Here is a 25,208-nt window from a genome sequence, read left to right as displayed (position 1 = left end):
AACATTCTCCAGCTGCTTAGAGAAGAAGTTGTCCACCTCTTCTTCCTGCTTGGGTGGACGATAACAGACTCCCAGTAGGACGCCTGGTAGCCTGTCCTGTTTTCTTAGGGTAGAACAGGAACAATGAAAACCTTACCAATGGCACAACTCCCCAGCCCACAAGGAAAAGAAAGGACAAGTTGTCAAGTTCTCAAAACCTTTCTCCTGCTTTGCTGCAAGACTCCTGCAGCACACATAGTGTGGAAAGTCAAGAGAAGCTGCATTGGTGGGATATCTTGTGACAGAACCTGCAACTCATTCTCCAGGGAAGGTTCTTGGAAATAACAGACAGGACTGTGGAGAAGATTCTGGGAAAGCTGAAACAGCTTTTAAGAAATGAAATGAAGTTGAAATAAACGATCCAAGATGTTTTTCTCTATTTATTTCTATGCTCCCCTTTTCCATATTGCACTACTTCTCCATCCCATTGATTTCAAATAAATTTCACCTCTAAGATCCATTACTTAGCAAGTTTTAGACACTGTAAAACACCATGGTCTACATCCAGTTTGCCTTCCCCTGTTTTTCTTGGAAAGCAATGCTGGAGACACAAGTGCAGTGCTTGGGTCAGGTACAAATTGTGCATTCAGGGAATGTCCTCTGACAGTGTCTGACCCTCAGCAGAGACAATGCACAGCAGCAGCCAAGGGGATTCCTCTGTCACTGTGCAGGAGTCAAGACTCTGGGTCTTGAACACGGCCAAGTTCCCGTGTTTGGACAGGTTCAGGGGTTGCCCGGGGGAGCGCTGGGCTCAGCGTGGGGCCAAGGGGGCAACAGAAAAAACGGACACGGAAGCAAATGGCCCTGGGGCTTCAGTTGCAGCGGCAGCGGCAGCAGCGGCAGCAGCAGTGAAGAAAAAAGCGAATCTTGCGATTCCCTCCGGTTTCCCCTCTCCCTCTCCCGCAGTCCCGCAGCCTCTCCCGGTCTCCCTGTCCAGGTGTCCCCCTCCTCTCCCAGTCTCCCTCTCCCTGCTGGGCTCGGCCATGACCCCAGCCCGCCCCGAGCCCCGGGAGGGGCTGCCCTGTCCCTGCCGCCGGGTGTCTCGCCACGCTCTCGCCTCCGCCCAGCTCTGGCTGTGCTGGCGGTGGCGCTGCTGGGCGGGCACCAGTGCCTGGGGCTGGGGCGGCATCACCGTCCTTTGGCTGCGCCTGTGCAAAGCCCGGCCCTGGCCCCGGCCCCGACAGCGAGCCCTGCCCCAGCCCCAGCCCCAGCCCCGGCCCCGGCCCTGGCCCTGGCTCCGGCTCTGGCCCCAGCACGAATCGCGACCCCGACCCTGGCCCCAGCTCGTCCCTGGGCCAGCAGAGGACACAGTTGGAGCAGCCGCTCTTGCCACCTCCACCGCGGCTTCCCCGGCCCGAGCTCCTCCGCTCGGCAGCACGGCTGCCGGCCCTGAGCCGCCGCTGTCCCATTGCCAGGAGCGAACCCCTGGGGATGCCCAGCCCAGGCCGCTCGAGGCACCCTCAGGGGCCGTTCCTGGCCCCGGGCCGAGCGCTGACAGCCGCGTCTCGCCGGCAGGGAAGACGCAGCAGCCCCTCCAGGAGCAGAACCGCCTGGGGTCACTGCTGGGCCGCGGCGGCTTCGGCAGCGTCTGGGCGGCCACACGGCTCTCAGACCGTGCCCCGGTGAGTGGCGGGGCCGGTGGCCAGTGGACGAAGAAGGGGCGCAGGAGGAGGAGGAGGGCGGAGGAGAAGGAGGCTGGGGCTGGGCAGGGCAGGCAGTGAGCTCAGCCCGCTGCTCCCCTTGCCTTGCAGGTGGCCATCGAAAGGGTGCCACGGAACCGCATCCAGCACTGGGGCAAACTGGTGAGTGAGCGGGGCCGGCAGGAGAAGCTGGACCGTGCCAGGTGGGGAGAGCTGAGGCCCAGGAGGGTGGAAGCTGCCAGGACGCCTGGAGGGAGAGCGGGTGTGAGGCCAGCGAAGGGCACAGAGCATCCCGGGCTGGCTGAGGGGTCCCCGACCCCTGGCACGGCCTCAGCCCCACTGACGGCATCGTGCTCCTCCCACAGCCCAACGGCACCAGCGCACCCCTGGAGATCGTGCTGCTGCACAAGGTCTCCACTGGCTTCCCTGGTGTGGTCCAGCTGCTGGAGTGGATGGAGCTCCCCAATGACATCGTCATCATCATGGAGCGCCCGGAGCGGTGTCAGGACCTCCAGCACTTCATTTGGGCACGGGGGTTCCTGAGCTAGGAGGTGGCTCGGGAGCTGTTCCGCCAGGTGCTGGAGGCCATGCGGCACTGCACCAGCTGCGGGGTCCTGCACCGCGACATCAAACCAGAGAACATCCTGGTTGACCTGGCCACCGGGCAGGCCAAACTGATTGATTTTGGCTGTGGCACCTACCTGCAGGACACAGTTTACACACACTTTGCAGGTGAGCCCTTGCCAGGGTGTTGTCCTTGTTCTAGACATCTCCTGGCCCAACATGTCACAGCACAGCCTGGGTGTGGCACTGGGGATTCTCCCTTTCCCTGACAGTCATGGCACTAAGTCTTCCGCCCAGTTGACTTTGAGCAGGTGTGGGTGTGGGTTCTAGCAGCTTCCAACCCTGCTGGCAGCCTTTGCCAGCAACTCTGCCCAGGACTGGGGCTGAGCCTGGGTCAGCCACCCTGACAGAAACACCAGTGGCTGTGGGTAGCAGAGAGTGGGGGAGCCAGAACCTGTGCACCAGACAGTTTGGTGTGCAGGTGAGAAAGGGCTTGGACTGCTGTGCTAGCCCTGTTTGCTTTGGGTTCAAAATGGTTTTGGGGCAATGCAGGCAGGGAGGAGGAAGACATGGTTTTATCCAGCACTGAGTGGGTTTCCCTTGTCATGGTCAGGGGTTGCCAGGGCTTCCCCTGCCCTCTTCCAACACCAATGGCTTCTTTTCCAACCCCAAGTTTGCACACAAGTCCCAGGTGCTGGCCAGAGGGCAGCAGGTCACACCACGTGCCTCTGGGTCAGCCCCTGCATGCTCAGGGATGCTGGGGACAGGCTCTGGGAGCAGCAGCCTCCCCCTGATGAAATCCATCTGTTTCCATAGGAATACCGTCATACAGCCCCCCAGAATGGAACAACTATGGCTGGTACTATGGACAGCCAGCTACCATCTGGTCCCTGGGCATCCTGCTGCACCAGATGGTCTGTGGGGAGCACCCTTTCAGGAGGGGCCGCAGGATCAGCTGGGACCATCAGCTCTCGCTGCCACCACGGCTCTCTCAAGGTGGATCCTCATCTCTGGGCACGGGGGGAATACCAGTGATGGGAGACAGCAGCGGGCTCGTGAGCATCCTGCTCTGGCAGCTGCTAAGGAGGTGGCACATGTCCTGCTGTCCTGCTCTCCTCCAAAACAGGGAATTCCTGGGAAGTTTAGGCCCAGCTCTGAGCACATCCAGCACTGCCTGGGCATGGGAACAGTGGGGCAAAGCGGACAGGAGCCTTCTCCAACTGACCGGCGGTTTCTGGTTTCTCCCTGCAGAGTGTCAAGATCTCATCAGGTGGTGTTTATCCATTCATGATGTGGACAGGCCTTCAGTAGAAGACCTGTTCTGTCATCCTTGGATGCAGGACATTCATCTGCCATAGAAGAAGGGACAGAGCCACAGGCACACTTTGATGCAGGGCTCTGGTAAGTTCCAGATCCATACAATCCTTGGCAATCAGAAGCAAAGAAATCCAGACTTTTTTTGTCCTGCCTATGTCACTGCACAGGGCTCATCAGATGGGAACACACAGCCCCTGTGCTGGAGCTGAGCTGCTCTGCCCAGCACTGGTGGCTGCAATCCCAGCTGGTTTGGCTTGTCCTGGGTCACTGCCAGCTGGGGCCCTGGGCAGAACACTGACAGCCTGGTCTCATCCCAGGGAAGAAGAAGGAGCCCCTGGAGAAGCTGTACCAGGTGGGGCTGCTGCTACTGGAGACAGTCAGGACGACATCAAGGATGACAACCTCTTCTTTGACCAGGCCACCACAAAGCTGAAGCTGATGGACTTCAATTCTGGCACCTTCTTCAAAGCCAGGCTCCACAGCGAATTTGCAGATGAGTGCACACACAGGGGGATGCTCCCAGATTTGGGAATGGCACAGCCTGGCTGGGAGACAAAGGTTTCCCTTTGCTGGGGTGGATGCATTTGATTCTCCAGTGGGCTGCCAAGCTGCTTTTTGTCAGGGCTGGGGCCATGGGCTGGGGTGGGTATGAAATGGGAGTGGGCTCCTGGCCCTTCCAACAGCCCCCACAACCCACCGTGCCCTGAGCTAGGGCTGAGGCTGAGGCAGCCAGCCTGACACAAACAAACCCCCATGGCGGGAGCAGAGGTGGGACTACAGCACCTGTGCACAGCTGCTTTCCTTTGCAGGCAAGGAAGGGCTTGGGCTGCTCCACTCCCCTTGTTTGCTTGGGGATCACTGGTCTTTTGTGGGGCACTGCAGTACGGCAGGGAGAAAGCATGGGCTTCCCTCACTGGTGGGTGGGGTTTTTCCCTTGCATGTCAGGGTTGGGCCTTCCTCAAGGCCCTGAGAGAAACAAGATTTTTTTTACCTTTTCCCTTGTTTCCCCTTTTTGTCTGTAGTATATTTTTGTTAATTTGCTGTTTGTTTTTCTAAAGGAAGCGTTCTAGGTGGTGTCCAGTCTGGATCAGGAAGTGCTTGGGACCAGCTGTGCCGTGGATGGGCCGTGCCCTTGGAGAAGGCTGAGGACATCGTTTGGGAGCAGCTTTTCTTCCAGCGGCGGAGGGCGTCAGGTGGGTCCCGTCTTCTTGGCCTGGGTGGGATCAGAGCTTTTGGGAGAGGGCAGCCAGCACAGGAGCATCCTGCTGTGGCAGCTGCTGAGGAGGTGGATGTGCCACGGCTGGCTGCAGGCTGGGCACATGTCCTGCCCTCCTGCTCTGCTGCCAAGGGCAGCAATGATGGGCAGCTCTGGGCACCGCTCTGGGCATGGCCAGCATGGCCTGGGCACGGCGGGCACTGGGACAAGGGGGACAGGAGCCTTCAGCTGACGGGTGGGTTCTGGTTTCTCTCCTTGCAGCCGGGCTCTGCGGGTGCTGAGGCTGCTCTGGGCTCTGCCAGGGCTCTGCTGGAGCTCAGCACCAGGCCAGAATCAGCCAAAGAAGAAATGGTGTGACCTGCAGCAGAGACTTGCTTGAGCATTTTGGCAATGCAGCTCAAGTTTGCAGAGTGTACATCTCTGAGGGAAAACATCACACCCTCCAAAAATAAACTTGTTCAAAACCTTCTGAAATGAAATCAGTCTGGGATGACTCCAAATGACATTTTTCAGCTTGCCCAAGCTGTAGCTCAGCCCTTTCTCTGAACATTTCTCTCTCCCACCTGCCTTTAAGTTTCACAATTGCTCCCTCCTTTCCCCCAGTGAGTTCCCAGCCCATCACAGTCTCCATCACACTATTGCCTTCCTTGATGGCCTTCACCACAAGCAAGACCAAACCCCAGGTATAGGGACTCATCCTGTCACTGGCTGAAGAGCAGCAATGTCTTGGAGGTCCAGTGGCATTTTAGTGTCATTCAGAGCTGCTGTCCAGCCCTCAGCTCTCCTCACTGCTCAGTTCCCACTCCCTTTCCTCATCCTTCCAGCAGGATGAGCTCTGTGAATCCCCTTGAGTCTCCCCAGCCCACTCACCCACCTCACTTAGGTGAAGCTGAAGCTTCTTTGTCTCCTCTGGCACACCAGTGCAGTCCCCTCTGCAGGGAGCCCCAGCCCCAGGGCACAGCACACAGCAGTGCAGTGCGGGCTGGAGCAGCTGCCATGCACCCCTGGCTTGGCTGTTTGTGCCAAGGAAATGCTCCCTGTTTGCAGCTCTCCCTGCAGGATGGCCCCAGGGCAGAGCCCAGCCGGGCTCCCCCTGCATCCCCTGAAGCTTGGGGCAGACAGTGGTGCCAGGGCTGGGGGTCATGGGGAGCACCCAGAGCTGTGGCTTGCACTCAGTGTTTGCAAGGGTTGTGTTCTCATCTCCTGCAGCCTGTGGGGAAAACAAGCTGTGCTGCCAGGCCAGCAGTGCCCCTGTGGGCAGGGAAAAGGCTGAAGGGCTTTCCCATTGCAGAGGAGGCAGCACTGAGCCTTGGCAGGGCCTGGCAGGGCTGGAGCCGGGTCTGGCCTGCAGTGCGGGACTCGCTGCCACCAACCGGCCCCACCCGCTGTGCTGCGTCCTCCAGGGACAGAAGGGTCTGTGTGTGCCAGGGGCTCTGGGATGTGTCTGTATGCATGGACAGAAGGGTCTGTGTGTGCCAGGGTCTCTGGGATGTGTCTGTCTGCATGGACAGAAGGGTCTGTGTGTGCCAGGGGCTCTGGGATGTGTCTGTATGCATGGACAGAAGTGTCTGTGTGTGCCAGGGGCTCTGGGATGTGTCTGTATGCATGGACAGTAGGGTCTGTGTGTGCCAGGGGCTCTGGGATGTGTCTGTATGCATGGACAGAAGGGTGTGTGTGTGCCAGGGGCTCTGGGATGTGTCTGTATGCATGGACAGAAGGGTCTGTGTGTGCCAGGGGCTCTGGGATGTGTCTGTATGCATGGACAGAAGGGTCTGTGTGTGCCAGGGTTTCCATAATGTCTTTGTACCCATGGAATGAACACAGAGAGTGAAAGTGTCAGTCACGTTGCTTGCACACTCCTTCCTCTTTGTACAAGACACATCCGTGCACACCCTCACGTATGGATATCCTAAAAGGATAGGGATGGATAGAGATTTCCCACAGAGCTCTAACTTTGGTATTTCTAACTTTTAAGCCAGTGGCTAGGGGATTTTTTTCCCAGCTCAGTGTGAGGAGGTGTCCAAGAACTGAACGGAGCAGCATTCAGAAGCAGTTTCAGGATTTCTAGGCAGCAAGGGGAGCTGACAACCATCCGTGTAACTCGCTGTATTCATCAGGATGGGCTGCTGTTTCTTTAGGAATATGGAACAATTGAGACACAAGACTTGGGAAAATGCCATTTCTCTGTGGATTTGTGCAAAGGGGGGAGCAGCAGAAACACTTTGTCTACCTTGGGGGATACAGGGTCCAAGGAGCTGGGGTGGCAGAGGGTGACCTGGCTTGTCGGCAGGTGAAGTCCTTTTTCATGACATCCCAGAGTGGCACAGGACAAAGCTCCAAGCACCCCAGCTCCACTGATAAAATCCTTGGGGTGCTTCATATCCTCTAGGAAAGGCTGCTGTCACACAGTCCATTGGGATTTATAACTTTCAGTTGCAACACTTTAGGGCCAAGTTTCAAACTGCAATATTTTTACCCTCAAGGCACATTGATACACAATACATCTTCAATTTCCTATTGCTTCAAGTGCAGTTTAAAATAATATAAAAACAAAACCCAAAATCTTTTTAAAAATTATGCTGAGGTCAGTAAGATGGATCCGTGTCATGAGAACATTTACAAAGTAAATAACTTAGTTCTCTTTTTCAAATGATCAGTTACATCTTAATCCAAAGTTACAGAAGATTATTTAATACACAATTTTTTGTTGTCCTCTTTCATATTTATTTTAGTTTTTTCCTTTACTACATTTCTTTTTAAGCAGATAACATGTCCCAAAAGACCTGTGCTTTTAGCTGCTGGGTCCCATGTGGAGCAGCTCCCTTCCCGCTGGCTGAGCTGCTCAGGCACAGCCTGGCAGCTCCTGGCCCTGCAGGGCTGAGGCTTTTCCCCGGTGCTGGGCACAGACTGATGCAGCAGCACTGCAGAACACAAGCACACACAGAGGGAGCAGAAGCAGCTGCCTTTGTGCACCTGCAGCTCCAAGGGCCAAACTCTGAGCAGACAGGGCTGCAGGAGACTGGCAGGCTCCCTGTTTGCTGTGCTGCCCCACTTGTGGGCGGCCCAGCTCTGCAGGGCAGAGGAGAACAAGGGGCAGCTCCCTGCCAGCCCCAGCCCAGGGACCCCTGCGGCCCCGGGGCTTGGGGCACTGTCAGCACCCGCTGCTGCAGCCACCGCCTCTGCTGGCACTGCCAGCAACAACCAACCTGGGGCTGAGCCCAGGGAGCAGCAGCAGGGCCTGGAGCTGATCCCTCACTCTGGGCAGGGCTGCACAAATGACCCCCACAGCAGCAGCAGCAGCAGCAGCACATGGAGCTGACTTTGAGCACAGCCCTGCCACTCTTCCCTCCCGTCTGCAGGGGTGTCACAGCAGCCTGAGGCACCTGGGAGCCCTCAGGGCCAGCAGGGCCTTGAGATGGCAGCCCTGGGCTCCTGGGGCTTGTGCAAGGAACACAGGTGGGGACTCCCTCTCCATGTGCAGCTTCCAGATGGAAAAGGCTGCTGTGCCCAGGCAGCTCCAAGGGCAGAGAAAGGAGGGGCTCAACCACGGGATCTGTGCCAGTGCCACAGTCCTGGGCAGCAGCCACCGAGCACAGGGGAACAGAGGGCACAGCAAGAGGGACAAAAGCAGGCAAGGCCAGAGCCTGGGAAGAGCCAGAGCTGGGAGCAGGAACAGCTGCTCCATTGCACTCTTGGAGAAAGCTCTGGGCTGGTTCAAAGCTCTGAAAGGTGTGAAGGACAGAGAGGAGGCCACACCAAACACTGCTCCTGTTTCCACACCCTCCCCTCTCAGTGTCCCAGAAGGAATTGCATGAGCTGTATTCTTCTCTCTGAGTCATCTCCTTCAGCATGAGCAGCTGAGCACCAGGAGCTGAAGCCTTAGGCCACAAGAGCTGAGCAAGAGGAAACTTTTGGAGCAAATCCATGCTGCTAACATGGGCCTGGCTGAATCCAGCAGATGGAATCCTGGAATTATGGAATCCTTTCTGTTGGGAAAGACCTCTGAGCACATCCAGTCCAGCCGTTCACCCAGCAGTGTCAAGCCCAGCACTAAACCATGTCCCTGAAGTGCCAAGGCTTGGACAACAGGCCCTGAGTGAGGCCTGAACAACAGGCCCTGAGCCAAAGGGAACCTCTGGATGAACCTTCCAACCAAAGGTTATCTTTGTATCTGCTCATTAATGAAATATACATTGTCGTTAGCTCTCTTATAGATGTATCCACTCATTAGTTAGACATGGATTGACATTCCTGTATTTGGAAGCCAGACAAGGCCACAAAATCTGACATCTGGCCTTGTTTGCGGCTCTATGGTCAGAGTCAGCTCCCTTGGTTCCTCCTTGAGCCCTGGCCAGGCTTTGGGAGGAACCCAAGAGGAGAATAAAACCAGATGTTCCTGCACTAGAAGTGCTGTCAGTTTGTTTATTCAGCACTGTCAGAGCTGGGCCCTCTCCCAGCCAGGCTGGAGCCTCACCTGTGGCTGGAGGCCCCTGCAGGAATTCCCAGTGTCCGGGAGTGGCTCTGCAGCCCTTGGCTGTGACAGCTGCCCCCAGCTGATGGGTGGGTCTGGGTGATGGCAAAGTCTGAGGGGAACTGGTGCTGTCTCTTTCTTAATCACTGCAGGCAATCCTTGGTAGTGATGATTGGGTGCATTGCTGAGCTTCTCCTTCTGTGATTCTTTGCAGTTTTGCATTACAATAAATCCCACCATTGCTGAACTTTGTGTCTGTGTCTTTGGTGCTGACCCTGCTCACAGGCAGAACAGACACTGCAGGCCCAGAGAATCAAAGGTGCCTTGGGACACTGCAGGGCCTGGTGTGACCAAGGGGACCAGAGTGACACTGTGGGGCCACAAAGAACCAAGGGGTCATTGTGACACTGCAGGGACTGTTATAACCAAAGTTCCATTGTTTTCCTCTTCCTGCCCCAGCCCCGCAGAGAAGCTCAGCCCTGTCTGGCCATGCAACAGGAACTGGAGGCACTGGAGGTCAGGGACAGCCACTCTGTGTCTGCAATGCTCAGGAGATGCTCAGCTCGGGCAGCTCCTGCTACCCCAGGGACAGGGCAGCCTCTTGCCAGGGCTCCTCTGCACACCCACGGGCTCCTGCTCTGCTCCTGGCACATGCCAGCTGCCCCCAGAGCCTTTCCCAGGGGAACACGTCTGTGCTGGCCTGAGCAGCCACTGCTGCAGCCCCTGCCCTGCTGCCCACAGCCCCGAGCTGGGGCTGCTGCTCTGCAGAGCACGGGGGCTGTACTGCCCGGGGCCCTGGGCTGGTTCTGCTGGGCTCTGGTGCTCAGGCTGGGACACAGAGGCAGCTGATGGTGCTCCCTGCACTGACCCCCTCCCACACAGCCTCTGCTGGGGCTATGGAGGGTGCTCAGAGGGACCTGCCTTGCTCCAGGGCTGCCAGATGGCCTTGGGGCTGCCCTGCATCCTCCTGGGGAAGTTCCCTGAGGGTCAGACCACTCAGTGCCCAGACTCTTTCCCTGTGCCTGCTGTGTCCCCTGGGCTGCAGAGCTCTCCTGGCTCACAGCAGACATTCAGTCCCTGATCCCGGGGTGACCCCACCATGGCCAGACCTGTGCCCAGTGAGCTCCAGTCCCTGCTGATCCCTGGCACACACTGTCCCTGCAGGTCCCCTGTTTTTGGAGAAGATGGAAATTTAGTGGGAAAGTTTTACAGATATGAATGTTTAGCAGAAGGTTCTCTAGAAATGAAAGCAAGTTTTAATACAGAAAAATCAAACATGTTTAGGCTAGGAATTGCTGAGTTAGTTGTGACTAAACAAAGGTTGAGATGAATTGGCAAGAGACTTCTATGGCTAGAGCAGAGGATATGTTAACCACAAACAAAGAAGATGTTCTTACCAAGCAGAAATAAGTCTAAGAAAAGCAAAAGATACCATAAGCAAACAAAAACTATGTTTTTACCAAGTACAAACAAAGTCTAAGAATTTTCCACTGCAAGAAAACAGAAAAACAACTTTGAGTTTAAACTGTAACACAATATGGCAATGTTAGTACCTATGATAGGCTAGAGGTAATGCTGAAGGTATTGTGTATGATGCTGATTGGTTTCTATGCATTAAGATGCTCAGCAAACAAAACTAGACTGCTGCAATAAACAGCATTTTGGAAAAGAGTCGCCTGTCGTCCCCGCATCTCTGTTGTCTGGCTCTTACACCCTGTGTTCTCCTGGCAGCTCCCAAGGCCCTCCAGAAAAACCTTCCCCTGCCGTCAGCCCTGGCACAAGCTGCAGAGCCTCAGGAAGGTTCAGCACAGAGCATTCACCATCTGATGGGCCCTGACCACCAACAAGCAGAACCTGACCCAGACCTGAGTCCCTTGAAGGCCACACTGGGACCCCAATCTCATCCCACTGAGCCCTGGGAGACAAAGGAACACAAGGAGCCTCTTCAGAGTCTGTTCCTTGGGCCTGTTGCTGAGCATGACTCTGGAGGGAGAGCAAAGCCTTCCTGGCCTGCCCTCTGGAGATGCCCTTTGCTGCTGCAGCTGCTGTGCTGTGTCCCAGCTGTGTCCCAGCAGTGCCCATGGCCTGTCCCTGCCTGTGGGCACAGCAGGGACACGCAGCAGGACAGTGACCAAGCTGCCACAGCCCTGGGGCCTTACAGCCACAGAAGGGCTGGCAAGGAGAGGCTGCACTTGGGAAGAGCAGCTGTGGGAAGAGGCAGGGCCATTGTCCCTGGCTGTGCTGCTGTGCTGGGAGTCTCTTCCTGCACCTCTGCTCACAGGCACTGCCCCTGCAGAGACACAGAAGGGCTCAGGAAGCATCTTGGACACACAGGGCACAGCAGGACACTTTATTTTACATCAATGCACAGTGATCATGGCTTCTCACTGTCTCTACTTAACACAGCATGGTGGATACTGTGTGGGAAATGGATTTGTAGAGAATTCCCAAAGCCTTACAGAAGGTTCACATAGTATGCATCTGTATGCAAACTCTGACATAAAATATGCTGACTTAGAAAGGTCATAGAATAGGACAGACATTGTTGAGAGAGAATTTGAACAAGAAACAAGTTTCAAATGATCACTTTGCAATTGGACATTTTTGAGAAATAGAACTAAGAAAGGTGTTTTTCAGTAGGACCCAGGTGAGGTATTTTTAGACGGTTGGTCTAAAAGTGTTAGAAGCATTGTGAGGCAAAACCTGATAGGCCAAAAAACTCTTATAATATATGGTAATTAGGAAATAGTTTGGCTTCTTACTGTGGTGGCATGAATTGTAACAGCTGTACTGTCTCATCCTTCTCATGAGACTTAAAATGGAATAAAGTCTTTTAAAATGACTGTGAGGAGCCCAGTCTCTGGGTCAGAAAAAGGGACTGTCAAACAAAATTGATATAACAATACTCTGACTAATGGCATCCCTTTATGGAAAGAGGTGGGTTTTTTTGGTGGTGGTTTTTTTGTTTGTTTTTTTTTTTAATTAGAATACCAAATAGAATTACAAAAAAGATACATGGCACAGAGCAGTATAGGTCTGTAATGAGTTCCATTCTGAATGCTACGCAGAAACAAACAGGCACTTCACTGTTTCTGATAAGCACAGAGGGGTCATGTTCCTCAGAGCATCCTCAGGCTCCTGGTTCCCCAGGCTGTAGATGAGGGGTTCAGTGCTGGAGGCACCAGCGAGTCCAGAAGTGACAGTGGCAGATGCAGGGATGGCCCCAGGCTGGCACAGGTGACCTTGAGGCTCTGCAGGGCCCAGGCCCAGCGGCTGTGCCAGAGTCAGGGCTGAGGTCACACTCTGTGGGCTGGGGCAGAGCCCAGGCACAAATCAGCCCTGGCCCAGCAGCTCTGCAGTGGTGGCCACCAGGCCGGGTGCCCAGGGAACCTTCTGGCCATGGCCTGCAGGGAGCTGCTGCTGCTGCCAAGGTGCCTTTGGTGTGCCAGGCTCTCCCTGCACAGCTCCCAGCACGGCCCTCTGCCCTTGTGCCCGAGCCCTTCCCTGTCTTGGGGCTGGCCTGGGGCTGTTCCTGCAGCGGGGCCTGGCCTGGCCATGGCACAGCAAAGGCAGTTCCTGCTGCAGCAGGAGGCTCTGCCTGCAATGGGCTCCAACAACCCCAACAAGGCCCTGTTTGCAAAGCCCCCAGGGGGAAATGAAGAGCAGGGTCATGCTGCTTTTGGGGTGAATAATGCTGAACCCAGCCTGACTCCTCCATCCCAAAATTCAACATCCTGAGAGGGAGCTGAAGCGGAGGCAGAGCTGGTCAAATCCCCTGTGAGTGTCGGTGACATCCCAGCTCTTTGGCAGCCTGGACACTCCTGGGATGTCCCCTTAAGCCCCTGTGAGTGTCTGTGACATCCCAGCTCTTTGGCAGCCTGGACACTCCTGGGATGTCCCCTGGAGCCCCTGTGAGTGTCTGTGACCTCGCTGTTCTTTAGGAGCACAGGGATGTCACCACTGCACTCCTGACACTGCCTGAGACAAATTGGCCCCTTGGGAGTGTAGAGACACCTCTGCTGTTACTGTGCAGCCCTGTGACTGTCACCTCATGGCCCTTAGGACCTTTAGGAAGAATAAGGACCCCTCGGATGCCACCATGGAGCCCCTGCACCTGCACGTGAGCTCACAGCTCCATAGCAACTGGAAACCCCTGGAATCTATTCCATCTGCTCTGCTGAGGATGGATCCTCAGAAACTTGGAGGTTCCCTGATGAATTTTAGTTCTCCAGAGGCTTGTTCATTCTTCAGCTCTTCAGTTCAGGAATTTAGTGCCATTAAATTTCAAAACACCCTAAATAAAAACACCCCCTGTGAATAATTTAATTTTAAGTCTTCTGTTCCTCAGTGGTTCATTGTACAGATTTCAGAAGTGCATTCAAAGACAATACACCAGATTTCTTTAAATTGCCAGGACATTTTGTCTATTTAATTTTCCTGTTTATAGATTGATATCAGCAATCTCCCGGTGATATTGATCCCCAGCATGTCCTAAGGCACTCTGAGTAGATATGAAAATCAAGACCCTTCATGGCTGGCAATCAATCACACTTTGTCCCTATCTCCACCCCACCATTCCCTCATCCAACCCCCAGGACTCAGAGCAGCCTTGTGCAAATCTGAGCTTTCTCCACCCCAGGCTGTGCCTGCAGCTTTCAGCTCCTTGGCACCAACTCCCACCTGCTTTCCTTGCAGAAGGAGCTGCCTGAGACACAGAGGGATGTTCGTTTATTGTCAGCCAACAAAACCAGGGGGAGGCACAGTTCCATGGAAAACACAAGTCCAGCCAGTGACACAAATAGAGGGGGAGATCAGGATTTCTTCTCCTGCAGTTCCAGGAATTTCCTGGTCTCTCCTGGTGGGAAAACATTGACATTTCTTCAAAGTGCTCAAATGACCCAGTTAATGAAGATGTGCTCGTGCACCTCACAAGCTGCAGGTCCCCTACAGCCCTGCAGGGCTCCTGTCCCATCTGCTCTGCCCCAGTCTAAAACAGGGACCAGCATTGTCCCAGGATCAGGAGAGAGCTGAATTGGAAAGGACCTCAGCAAGTCAGCAGCCCCAGCTGTCAGAAACTGGATCAGACCAAGTGGTTCAAGGTTTGATTTGGTGTGGATTGGAAAATCCCAAAGGACAGGGAGGGGGCAGCATCTCAGCACCTGGCTGAGCCCATGGGAACAAAGGTTTCCTCCTGTCCTGGCTGAACCTCCCCTCTTTCACCCCATCCTCATTGTCTTTTGTCTCCCACCAGGCCCCCGGTGAAGAGCCTGGCTCTGTGTTCTCCATCCCCTCCTGGGTGGCACTGCCAGGCTGGCATGAGGAGCCCCTCAGCCTTCCCTGCTCGGGGCTGGACAAGCCCAGCTCCCTCAGCCTCTGCTCACAGCCAAAGGGCTCCAGCCCCACCTTGGAGCCCTTCCCTGGCCCTGCTGCAGCTGCCAGACATCTTTCCTGCCCTGGGGAACCCAAGCCAGGCCACAGGGCCCTGGATAATGCAGGTCCTTGATGTGCTGGTGACACAGCCCAGCCCCTTGTGCCCGTGTCAGGCTCTGGGCTGGATCCTGTGGAACATCCTTTGGTGGAGGCTGTGGCTCCAGGAGCACCGGGGGGATACCGGGGGACAGGGGAGCCTGCTGGGCATGAACAGCATTGGACTTCTGTGGGGGGAACTGTGAGGGGGGCTGGGGCAGGGACCTCACACAGCCCCCTGTGATGTCACACAGGCCCTGTGATGTCACAGCCAACTCTGTGATGTCATAGTCTGCTGTATGATGTCAGACCTCTGTCCTGTGATGTCACAGCTGGCTCTGTGATGTCAGAGACATGGTCTATGATGTCACAGCATGTCATTGAGCTCACATAACCCACTCTGTGATGTCGTAGCCCACTCTGTGGCCTCATGTTACCAGATGGTAAATGGTCTGCACCTGGTGGTCTAACTGTTGTTCTCCAAAACCACTGGCCTATGGAAATCACACAGTGCCCATTGTGTGAGAAGGGAACTGGAAGTTCACCAGCCTCAGTGTCCTGCCAGCTCAGCCAGGCCAACTGGAACATTGGGGTCTGTGACCACCAGGGACCACCAGAGAAACCCCCAGGACAGAAGAGTGCAGGCAAAAGGGGAGGGGAAATATGTTAATGATTTCAGGGAAATTATTATCATATGTATGTTTAATGCAGGACAATAAATGCATAGGTAGCGAAAATACAGTATATAAACAGAAACTTTCCTGTACTCAGCATGCACAGCTTTGGGAGGAGCTATCCCCCTGTGCATCCAGCTGAATAAAGAATGCTGCTTCTCAAGGCTGTATTGGTGTTGAGGAGTTTTTCATTTTACCAAATTTTTGGTGACACTACCACTGCCAAGGAAAGCTCTGTCTACTGCTGTTCAGAAACACAGAAGGGTTGGTGGGAGGTTTGGTGGTCGGAGGCTGCCTGAGGTATAGTGACCATGAAATAATCAAGTTTCCAATATTCTGTAAAAGACGGAGGGGCATCAACAAAACTTCTACATTGTAATTATGGAGGGCAGACTTTGGCCTACTCAGGATGCAGATTTGGAGAGCACTGAATCAGTTACTAATTGTTTTAGGGGAAACAGCCCTTAAAAATAAAGGGGTCCTCCAAGTATGGACACACTTCACGAAAGTAGTCTTAAGGGAGAAGGAGCAGCGTATACCATTGTGCCAAAAGATGAGCCAGAGAAGAAAATGACTGGCCTAGCTGCCGATGAAATTTTGTGGGAGTCCAGGGGAAAAAAAGTGAGTGCATCACCTTTGGAAAGAAGGTCAGGTAAATCCAGTCAAGTTTAAAAACCTTTTTAGGTAATGCAGAAAGAAAAGTAGAGAGGTAAAAGTCCAACTGGAGATTAACCTGGCCACTACTGTGAAAAATAATAGAAAATGTTTCTATAAACAAATTTATAGCAAAAGGTGGGATCAGGAGAACCTCTACTCTATTGGACGCAGTGGGGAATACAGTAACTAAAGATGAGGAAAAGTCTGAGGAAGTTTTCACTTTCTTGCTCTCAGTTTTCAACAAAAGGATAGATTGTCCTCAGGACAAGTGTTCTCCTGAGCTGGTAGATGGGCACAGGGAGCACAAGAGCCCCCCTGCAATCCAGGAGGAAGCAGCTGGGGACCTGCTGAGCCACTCAGATGCTCACAGGTGTCTCTGGGACCAGATGGGATCCATGCTAGGGCCATGAGGGAGCTACTGGATGAGCTCCCCAAGCTGCTCTCCATCATTTCTCCTCAGTCCTGGCTCAGCAGGGAGGTCCCAGAGGACTGGAGGTGCCAATGGGAGCCCATCCCCAAGAAGGGCTGCAAGGAGGATGTGGGGAACTGCAGGCCTGTCAGCCTGCCCTGGGTGCCCAGCAAGGGGATGGAACAGATCCCCTTGAGAGCCATCCCAGGGCACCCCCAGGATGGCTCAGGGATCAGAGGCAGCCAGCGTGGATTGCAATATCTGCACTGAGGATCTGCAGGAGGGGATTGAGTCCAGCATCAGCAAATTTGCAGGTGACACCAAGCTGGGTGTGAGTGTGGATGTGCTGCAGGGTAGGAGGGCTGTGCACAGGGCCCTGCACAGGCTGGATCCAGGGCCCAAATCCAACAGGCTGAGGCTGAACAAGACCAAGGGCCGGGTCCTGCACTTTGGCCACAACAAGCCCTGCAGTGCTCCAGGCTGGGGACAGAGTGGCTGGACAGTGGCCAGGCAGAAAGGGACGTGGGGCAGTGCTGGACAGCAGGCTGGACATGAGGCAGCAGTGTGGGCAGGTGGGCAAGAAGGCCAATGGCTCCTGGCCTGGATCAGGAATGGTGTGGGCAGCAGGAGCAGGGCAGGGATTCTTCCCCTGTGCTGGGCACTGGTGAGGCTGCACCTCGAGTGCTGTGTCCAGTTCTGGGCCCCCAATTTAGGAAGGACATGGAGGGGCTGGAGTGTGTCCAGAGAAGGGCAACAAGGCTGGTGAGGGGTGTGGAACACAAGTCCTGTGAGGAGTGGCTGAGGGAGCTGGGGTTGTTTATCCTGGAGAAAAGGAGGCTCAGGGGAGACAAGGTGGTGTCAGGGCACAGGTTGGACTTGATGATCTCCAAGGTCTTTTCCAGCCTTGCTGAATCTGTGATTCTCTGAAACCACCCTTGCAGCAGTTGCAGGATGAGCCCTGGGCCTCCTCTTGAGAAGGTGCAGCAGCCCAGGTCCCTCAGCTTCTCCTCACAGCCCCAAAGCCCATCCTGTCAGTCCTGCAGAGCCTCTGCAGCCCCTCCTCATTGCCCAGAGCAGGGAGCCCCACAGGCAGACACAGCAGGGCAGATGTGCCCCCCTGGCCTGTGGTGCCTCTGGCAAGGGAGCAGCAGGAGGCACTGCAGGAGCCTGCAGAGAACTCCTGAAGCACTTGGAGGATGATCCTGCTCTCCATTGGACATTTTAATGATGCCTACTCAGGAACTGAAATGGGGAGTGGGGCCAGAGAGGAAAGGGCAACCAGGGATGGGCTGTCTGCAGGGGAGGGGATAGAGATGGGCATAAGGAAAAAAACTGGACAAAAAAGAAAAAAAAAAAAAATCAAAGATAAACTAAAGGAAATGCTCAGACCAGTTTGGGGCTGGCTGTCAGGCAGACCTGGCTCTGAGCAACAATGTCTGCAGTGGCACAGGAAACTCACAGCTCATGGGAACAAACTTTCTGGCTGACATCAAAGACCAAAACAAACCTGAGTGGTTTCCCTCACATCCCCCAGCCCTTCCTGACCCCAGGGGCTGATGGCATTTGTGCTCACTCAGGTTCATCTCCCCACACCAACACCATGGGGGTGCTCACGCCTGCTCTGGGCAGTGCAAACAGGGGCTCCTGAGGCAGTGCTGCTGTGGCTGTGCCTGCAAGGATGCAGCACCTGTGTGAGCTGGGGAGAGGCCAGGGCTGCAGAGGGGGGATGTTGTTGGTAGGTGCATGAGGATGCTCTGGGATGCTGCCCTGGGGTGTCCAGCACAGTGGGGATGGATCAGGCCCTGCTCTGCTGTTCCTTCCCGTCTCCCCCAGGGACCTTGCAGAGCCCCAGCCATGCTGTTTGCCCCCAGCCTGCCCACGGCCAGCCTGGGGCTGCTGACAGGGCTTTTCTGTGCTGAGCCTTGGCCTGGCCGTGTTGTGGAGAGAGCCTGGGCAAGGAGCCTGCAGCCCCCAGGCCCTGGCCTGAGGCGTCAGCGCTGCCCCAGCAGTGCCCATGGCCTGTCCCTGCTGCAGCCCCGGCACTGCCACCCCCAGCCCTGTGCCCGGCCCCGAGAGCACTCAGGCCCTACAGCAACAGCAGGGCCAGGAGGGCAGCGGGGCAGGGCCACGGCAGCAGCACTGGCAACACCAAGTGCTGCTGCTGCTGGGCACAGCTGCTGTGCCAGCCCTGATCTGCCCCAGCTCTGCACACAGACATTGCTGCTGCAGCTACAGAGAAGGAACAAAAGGGGGATTTCCAGTGAAAAGTCTCCTGGGGTGATTCATTAGTTCTATTAAAGCCACTGAGAGCACAGCTCCTCACTGAGACATTCTGGGGCCTCAGAAAAAGTGAAAAGACAAAAAGATAAGAAAGGGCAAAAACAATGATATTTCTTTGTGGACAGTATTAAAAAACTGAAATAAAGATGAACTTCTAAACTGAAACCAACAAGAAGCATTAACGATTACTTTTATTACAAATTATTTCCGAAAAATTGGCCAGCATTTTAATGTTTCTGACATCGTCCAGTGATCAGTGTACACAGTTCGGCCTTGAGCTCCTGGTTCCTCAGGCTGTAGATGAGGGGGTTCAGGGCTGGAGGCACCACCGAGTACAGAACTGACACTGAGAGATCCAGAGATGGGGAGGAGATGGAGGGGGGCTTCAGGTAGGCAAAAAAATGAGGTGCTGGCAAACAGGGACACCACAGCCAGGTGAGGGAGGCAGGTGGAAAAGGCTTTGTGCCATCCCTGCTCAGAGGGGATCCTCAGCACGGCCCTGGAGATCTGCACATAGGAGAAAACAATGAACACAAACCAGCCAAATACCAAAAAGGCACTAACAGCAATGAGCCCAAGTTTCCTGAGGTAGGAATTGGAGCAGGAGAGCTTGAGGATGTGTGGGATTTCACAGAAGAACTGGCCCAGGGCATTGCCATGGCACAGGGGCAGGGAAAATGTATTGGCTGTGTGCAGCAGAGCATTGAGAAAGGCACTGGCCCAGGCAGCTGCTGCCATGTGGGCACAAGCTCTGCTGCCCAGGAGGGTCCCGTAGTGCAGGGGTTTGCAGATGGACACGTAGCGGTCGTAGTACATAACTGTCAGGAGGGCAAATTCTGATGTAATGAAAAAGGCAAAGAAAAAAACCTGTGCAGCACATCCTTCATAGGAAATGTTGCTGGTGTCCCAGAGGGAATTGTGCATGGCTTTGGGGACAGTGGTGAGGATGGAGCCCAGGTCGCTGAGGGCCAGGTTGAGCAGGAAGAAGAACATGGGGCTGTGCAGGAGGTGGCCGCAGGCTACAGCGCTGATGATGAGGCCGTTGGCCAGGAGGGCAGCCAGGGAGATGGCCAGGAAGAGGCAGAAGTGCAGGAGCTGCAGCTGCCGTGTGTGTGCCAATGGCAGCAGGAGGAAGTGGCTGATGGAGCTGCTGTTGCACATTTGCTGTGTCTGGACATTCCAACCTGAAGAAGGAGGAAAGACAGTGACATTGGAGGTGACGTTTCCCATAGGAGAGTCAAAGCCCTTTCTCATAGGGCCTTCCCTGCTACTAAGCATGTTCACCCTTCTCTATGTCAAACAGACCTTTCTTCCCCTTGGTTTCTGGAGCCCTGATTGGTGCTGGCCATTGTTCAGTGAGGATCCAGACCTTGACCTGCAGGACACCTGGCAGTCCGCCCTGACCCCCAGTCACAGCAGGGAAACAGTGAGGGCAGGGGCCAGACCTGGTGTTTAAATTTGGACCAAGTCTCCTCCTAAGAAACAGGAGCTGCCAGCGTGAAGGGGTGGGGATTGCAGGAATCAGAATGAGAGATTCTGCTGCACCTGGGGAGAACAGAGAATCCAGTGAGGCAGGAGGATTGTCTGAGGCTTAGTGCAGGCTGAGGGGAGCTGCTCTTTCTCTGCGACCTGTTTCCAGCTGCCATGGACTTGCACCTTTCCAAGCTTCACTCCCTTGTTACCCTGGAAAGCCAGGAGACCCTGCTGAGAGCAGAGGGATCCCTGGCACACAAAGTGTCTCCTGCCCTTACCAAAGTCAGGGAGAGTCAGCTCATTCCCAGCCTGCCAGCCTGCCCTGCCCAGAGCTCCCCGGGGCAGAGGGAGCTGGGACACCCCATTGCTGTGCTCAGCCTGCACAGGAGGAGCCCCAGGACTGGGCCTGAGCCTGCAGCTGGAACTGCCATTCTCAGAGAGCCCCTCAGCAATGCCAGGAGCACCTGGGCAAGGCAAGGAGAGAGAGAGGCAGGCCCTGAGGAAAAGCCTTTCCCTGGCCAGCCCTGCACAGCCCCTGCCAGGCAGCAGCAGTGCAGGACAGTGGCCCTCAGGCCCTGGTCAGCAGGGAATGGGCACATGGCAGGAGAGATGCCCTTCATCTCTGCTGCTGCTCTGCCGGCCCAGGAGGGCACTGAGGGCCCTGAGCCCCCGGGGTGAGGGCTGTGCTGGCTGGGAGGGGAGAGCAGAGCTGTGCTGCTCAGGGCAGTGTCTGCCCTGCAGGGCAGGGCTGGCAGGTGCCACATGTGCCCTGCAGCAGGGCTTCCCTCAGCACTGCCTCCCTCCCTCCCTGCCCAGGGCTCTGCTGCTGGAGCTGTCCCAGCCCGAGCTGTTCCTGTGGCCCCGGGCTCCTTCCCTGCCAGTGCTGCCAGAGCCCAGCCCAGCCCTGGGCCAGCTCTGCCCTGCAGCTGCTCGGGGCTGCAGGGGTTAAAGAACAGCTCCCCCAGGCCTGGGCACCATGGAAAGGGGATGCTGGATGCATCTGGAGGCTGGGGAGGTGCAGGCACTTGCTGAATCCCAGGAATCCTCAGTGTGATGGTTTGAGAGCCTGAGCCCCCACTCTTGCCTGCACAGCTGAGTTCCTATTTCCACCAAGCTGAGCCAGGGAAAGTTGGGAGCACAGATTCAGGAAAGCAGAGACTCAAGCAGGAAACTCCTGCCCAGATGTGCTCATGAAAAGTCTTCCCAGAAATGACCTCAGCATGAGCTGGAGCTCTGAGCAGCCCTGGCCCACACAGCACCCTCTCCACAGCAGCAGGACCTGCCCTGGCAGGAGTCACTCCTTGCACCCACAGCTCCCCACCAGCATCCATAGGGAGCTCCCAGGCAGGCTGAGAGCTGCCCCTGGCAGGTGGCAGATGCCCTGGGCTGGCCAAGAGCCCTCAGGGCTGCAGCACCTGCTCTGCACCACAGCCCTGGGCAGCCCTGGCTGCAGCCCCAGCTTCAGGCCCTGCAGCTGTCCCTGGCAGCAGGAGCCGTCCTGCCCTGTCCCTCTGACAGTGCCCAGGGCAGCCCCGCTCTGGAGCACATCCTCCCCCAAAGCAGCAAGGGCAGCAGAGCCATCCTTACAGTCACCTCTGTGCTGTCCTGGCTCAGCTTCAGGAGATCCCTGCAGCCACAGACTGACTGTGTCAGAAGCGGTGAAGATTTCTCCACGAAGAAGCTCAGAATTGTCCTTCCAGTTTCTTTGAGCCTCTGTTTGCTTCACTGCTCTCAGGTACCTGCAGGCAGTGCCCTCAGCCCTGCTGGGCTGGGAGAGGAGCTGCTCCTCAGGAGAAATGTCTGTTTAAAGCTTTTCTTGGTTGCCAGGAGCTGCGTCTGTGCTAGGAGCCCATTCCAGCTCACCAGCACAGACACAGCACAAGGAATTTAATGAGTCTCTTGAGGTTTGGTGTTGTTTACATGAGACTCAGTTCCTGAGAGAGTGTTAAAAAAACTTCTCAAGAACTCAAAATTAAAGTGAAATACTGGAGTTTCTTAAAGTTTTAATAGGTCCCACAGAGGAACATGACTGAGAAAGTGTCCCCAGGTTCCAGCTAAGGCAGAACACTGCAGGCAGTGATGACAGGTGGGGACAAACAAGGCAAAGGTGCCTCTGATGCTGACCAAACCTGGATGTGTTTCAGGAATGCAAAGGACCAAGGCCTGAGCCCCAGCCCCTGCCAAGGCAGATCCTGTCCCTCCCTCCTTGCTCAGGGCTCTTCCCAGGCCACTGGGATGTGGGGATGTGCAATGCCAAGGGCAGCACCATGGGGCGGCCCCTGCCAGGCTGCTGAGCAGGGACAAGGAGGCAATGAGGCCCCAGGCCTGCAAGGGTCACTTGTCCCCTCCTGATGCCTCAGGCCCGGGGCCAGCAGCCATGGCCCAAGTGCTGCAGGAGTTGGCTGTGTCAGGGCCTTTCATCTGCTGCCCATGCCTGTGTCCTGTGCAGCCCAGGCTGTGCTACGGTGTCCATGCCCTGCGCCTCTGTCCCTGCAGGCTGTTGTCATCCCCCGGCTGCCCCACCTGGCTGGGCCCTTCCTTTGCTGACAGCTCTGCGTCCTGCCTGCCTCTGCCTGGGCACACAGAGCCTTGGGCTGCTCCAGACTCCTGCTGGGGGATGTGTTGCACCACAGCCCTGCCCTGGGAGGGAAATTCCTTTCTCCTCATGTCCTTGTTCAATCCAAGTTCCAGCTGAGGGCTGGATGGAAGGAAAGAATGGCACCACAACTTTCCATGCCTAACCCAGCAGGGATGTGACAGCTCTTTTAACACAGTCCGTCCTTGCCACTTTTGCAAAGTGTTATAACTGGATTATGATTTGTACTGATGAAAATTGTAACTATATCCATATTTTAGAAAATGACTGTTATAAAGCAAAAAGGGAAATTAGGTTACAAAGGAGATAGGCCCCTTTGCAGATGTTATATGTGAAAATAGGATGCAGGATGTAGTTTGAGACCAGTAATGTCCCAAGACAGAGTTAGCCTTGGAGAAGGAACAAAGTTGGCCCAAGATTCGTCCTTGAGATGAGTAAAGTTGAAACGGCTTCTAAAGCTGTAGCTTTATTTACAGGTTGCCAAATTATTTTTGGAACATAATGCTTACTTACATGACACAATGCTTCATATGCACACACAGCTTGTTAGGTTATTTGAAGGACAATGAGGAAGACTGCAAGCCTTCATCTGAAAAAGACCACCAGAATGACACAAGATCCCCTAGCAACAAGGGGAGTATGCGCACATGTAGATTTCAAGAACTGGAAATAGAAGGCGATTTACAGGAAAAAAATCTATATGTATTAGCCTATTAGATATAAACTCCAGATTGCATCGTCTTGGTTCGTATGTGAGGAGGGAAATGGTCCCACTCTGTACCTGAATTAGTTTTGCTCATGCCATATAAAAACCTTAAACTAAATATGCTTGTATTCATTTCAATATGATTATGCTCATCTGAATTAAAAATTGTTGCTAAAATTTAATTTGGATGTTTCTGGGACCTTCAATTAAAGAAAAAGGAAAATGTCTGTCTCAGGCTCACATTTCCTGCTCAGCCACACACCTCAAGTTCCTCAGCAGAAGAGAATTCCAGACTTCACATAGGCTGGCACAGGAAGCGGAGATTTCCCCCTCAACAGATGCTCCCATTCCAATTTTTGTATTCAAGCATCTCCAGTGCCTCAGTTTTGGTTTCCACCTGGAAATGCAAGTCCAGGAGCTCTGTTCATGCCCAGCCACAGCAGGTGACACAAGCACAGGGCACTGGCAGTGGGACATTTGCAGGGAGCGCCTTCAGTGAGCGCTGGGGGCTGGAACTCAGTGCACAAAACACCCGGGGGCCTCCAAGGCACCAAGGCAAAAGGAACAAAGTTTCACTTCTGGCCTTGCTAGGGAGGACCAAAATCTCTACTTTTCACCCCAAGGTTCCATTGCCAGGTGTTCTCCAACCCCAAGAGGAGACCCCTGAGGGGCACTGAAATGAGCCCTCCTGTGGTGCAGGAGGGTTCGGGGCAGAGGAGGGGCTGCAGGAGCTGGGACACGGCTGAGATGCAGCTGCCCCAGCGGTGCCTCCGAGCTGGCAGGGCCGTGGTCACTCAGGGTCAGTGGCCGGTCAGTTCTGTTGCCTGGACACGGGTGTGGACACTTCCCTTGGAGCGTCTCCAGGGATGGAATGTTGGGGCTGTCCCTGTTGTGTCACACAGACAGGAACGCTGGGGCTGCCCCGCTCCTGCCCCAGCCAACAGCTCTGCCAGCGCCTGCAGGGGACACAAAGGCTGAGCCAAAGGGTGACAATTGCAGAATGGGCTGAGCTGGGAGGGAGCCACGGGGATCATGGAGTCCAAGCCCTGGCCCTGTCCAGGACAGCCCAACAATCCCAGCTTGTGCATCCCTGGGAGTGGTGTCCAAAGGCTCCTGCAGCTCTGGCAGCTTTGGGGCTGTGAGCATTCCCTGGGGAGCCTGGTCAGTGCCTGAGCCCCTCTGGGGGAAGAAGCTTTTGCTGCTCTCCAGCCCAGCCCTGCCCTGGCCCAGCCCCAGCCCTTCCCTCGGGTGCTGTCCCTGCTCCCCCGGGGCAGAGGTCGGAGCTGCCCCCGCGCTGCCCCTCGGGAGGAGCCGCAGCCCCCGGGGAGCTCTGAGCTGCATCTGCTCTGCTGCAGCTGAACAAACCCAGCGCCCTCAGAGCTCCAGGGAAAGGTCCTGCCCCTGCCTCAGGGCTTGGCCAGTGCCACTGGGAGAAAATCAACTTCCAACTTTTGCCCCACAACAGGGAGGAGCAGCAATTCTTGGATCAGAGAGTGGGGTGGAATGGCGTGTTGTCATAGTTGACATGAAAAGAACCACACGAGTGTTGGAAATAAGGGCCAGGAGAGCTTCTTCTCCTTTTAAAAGGCTTTTGTTGAATTCAGCTCTTGGGGTGTGGGCTCAAGGGTTTGTGCTCCACTCCCTCCGCTGCTCCCAGGTCACCGTCGAGGAGGAGGAATCCTTCAGCTCTGCCGCCCAAT

The 25,208-nt window shown here is 55.3% G+C and overlaps 2 pseudogenes; one reads left to right on the top strand and one right to left on the bottom strand.

The window, feature by feature from the left end:
• The first annotated feature begins 532 nt into the window (after positions 1-532).
• On the top strand, positions 533-5,247 carry LOC134562313 (serine/threonine-protein kinase pim-1-like; annotated as a pseudogene).
• Positions 5,248-18,960: 13,713 nt separating this feature from the next.
• Positions 18,961-22,031, bottom strand: LOC134562441 (olfactory receptor 14J1-like; annotated as a pseudogene).
• Between the last annotated feature and the right edge of the window lie 3,177 nt (positions 22,032-25,208).

This window comes from Prinia subflava, chromosome 27 (genome assembly GCF_021018805.1).
Source record: "Prinia subflava isolate CZ2003 ecotype Zambia chromosome 27, Cam_Psub_1.2, whole genome shotgun sequence".
NCBI classification, from domain to species: Eukaryota; Metazoa; Chordata; class Aves; order Passeriformes; family Cisticolidae; genus Prinia; species Prinia subflava.
Note: the sequence above shows the minus strand (reverse complement) of the source record. Positions and strands in the feature narration are given on the sequence as shown.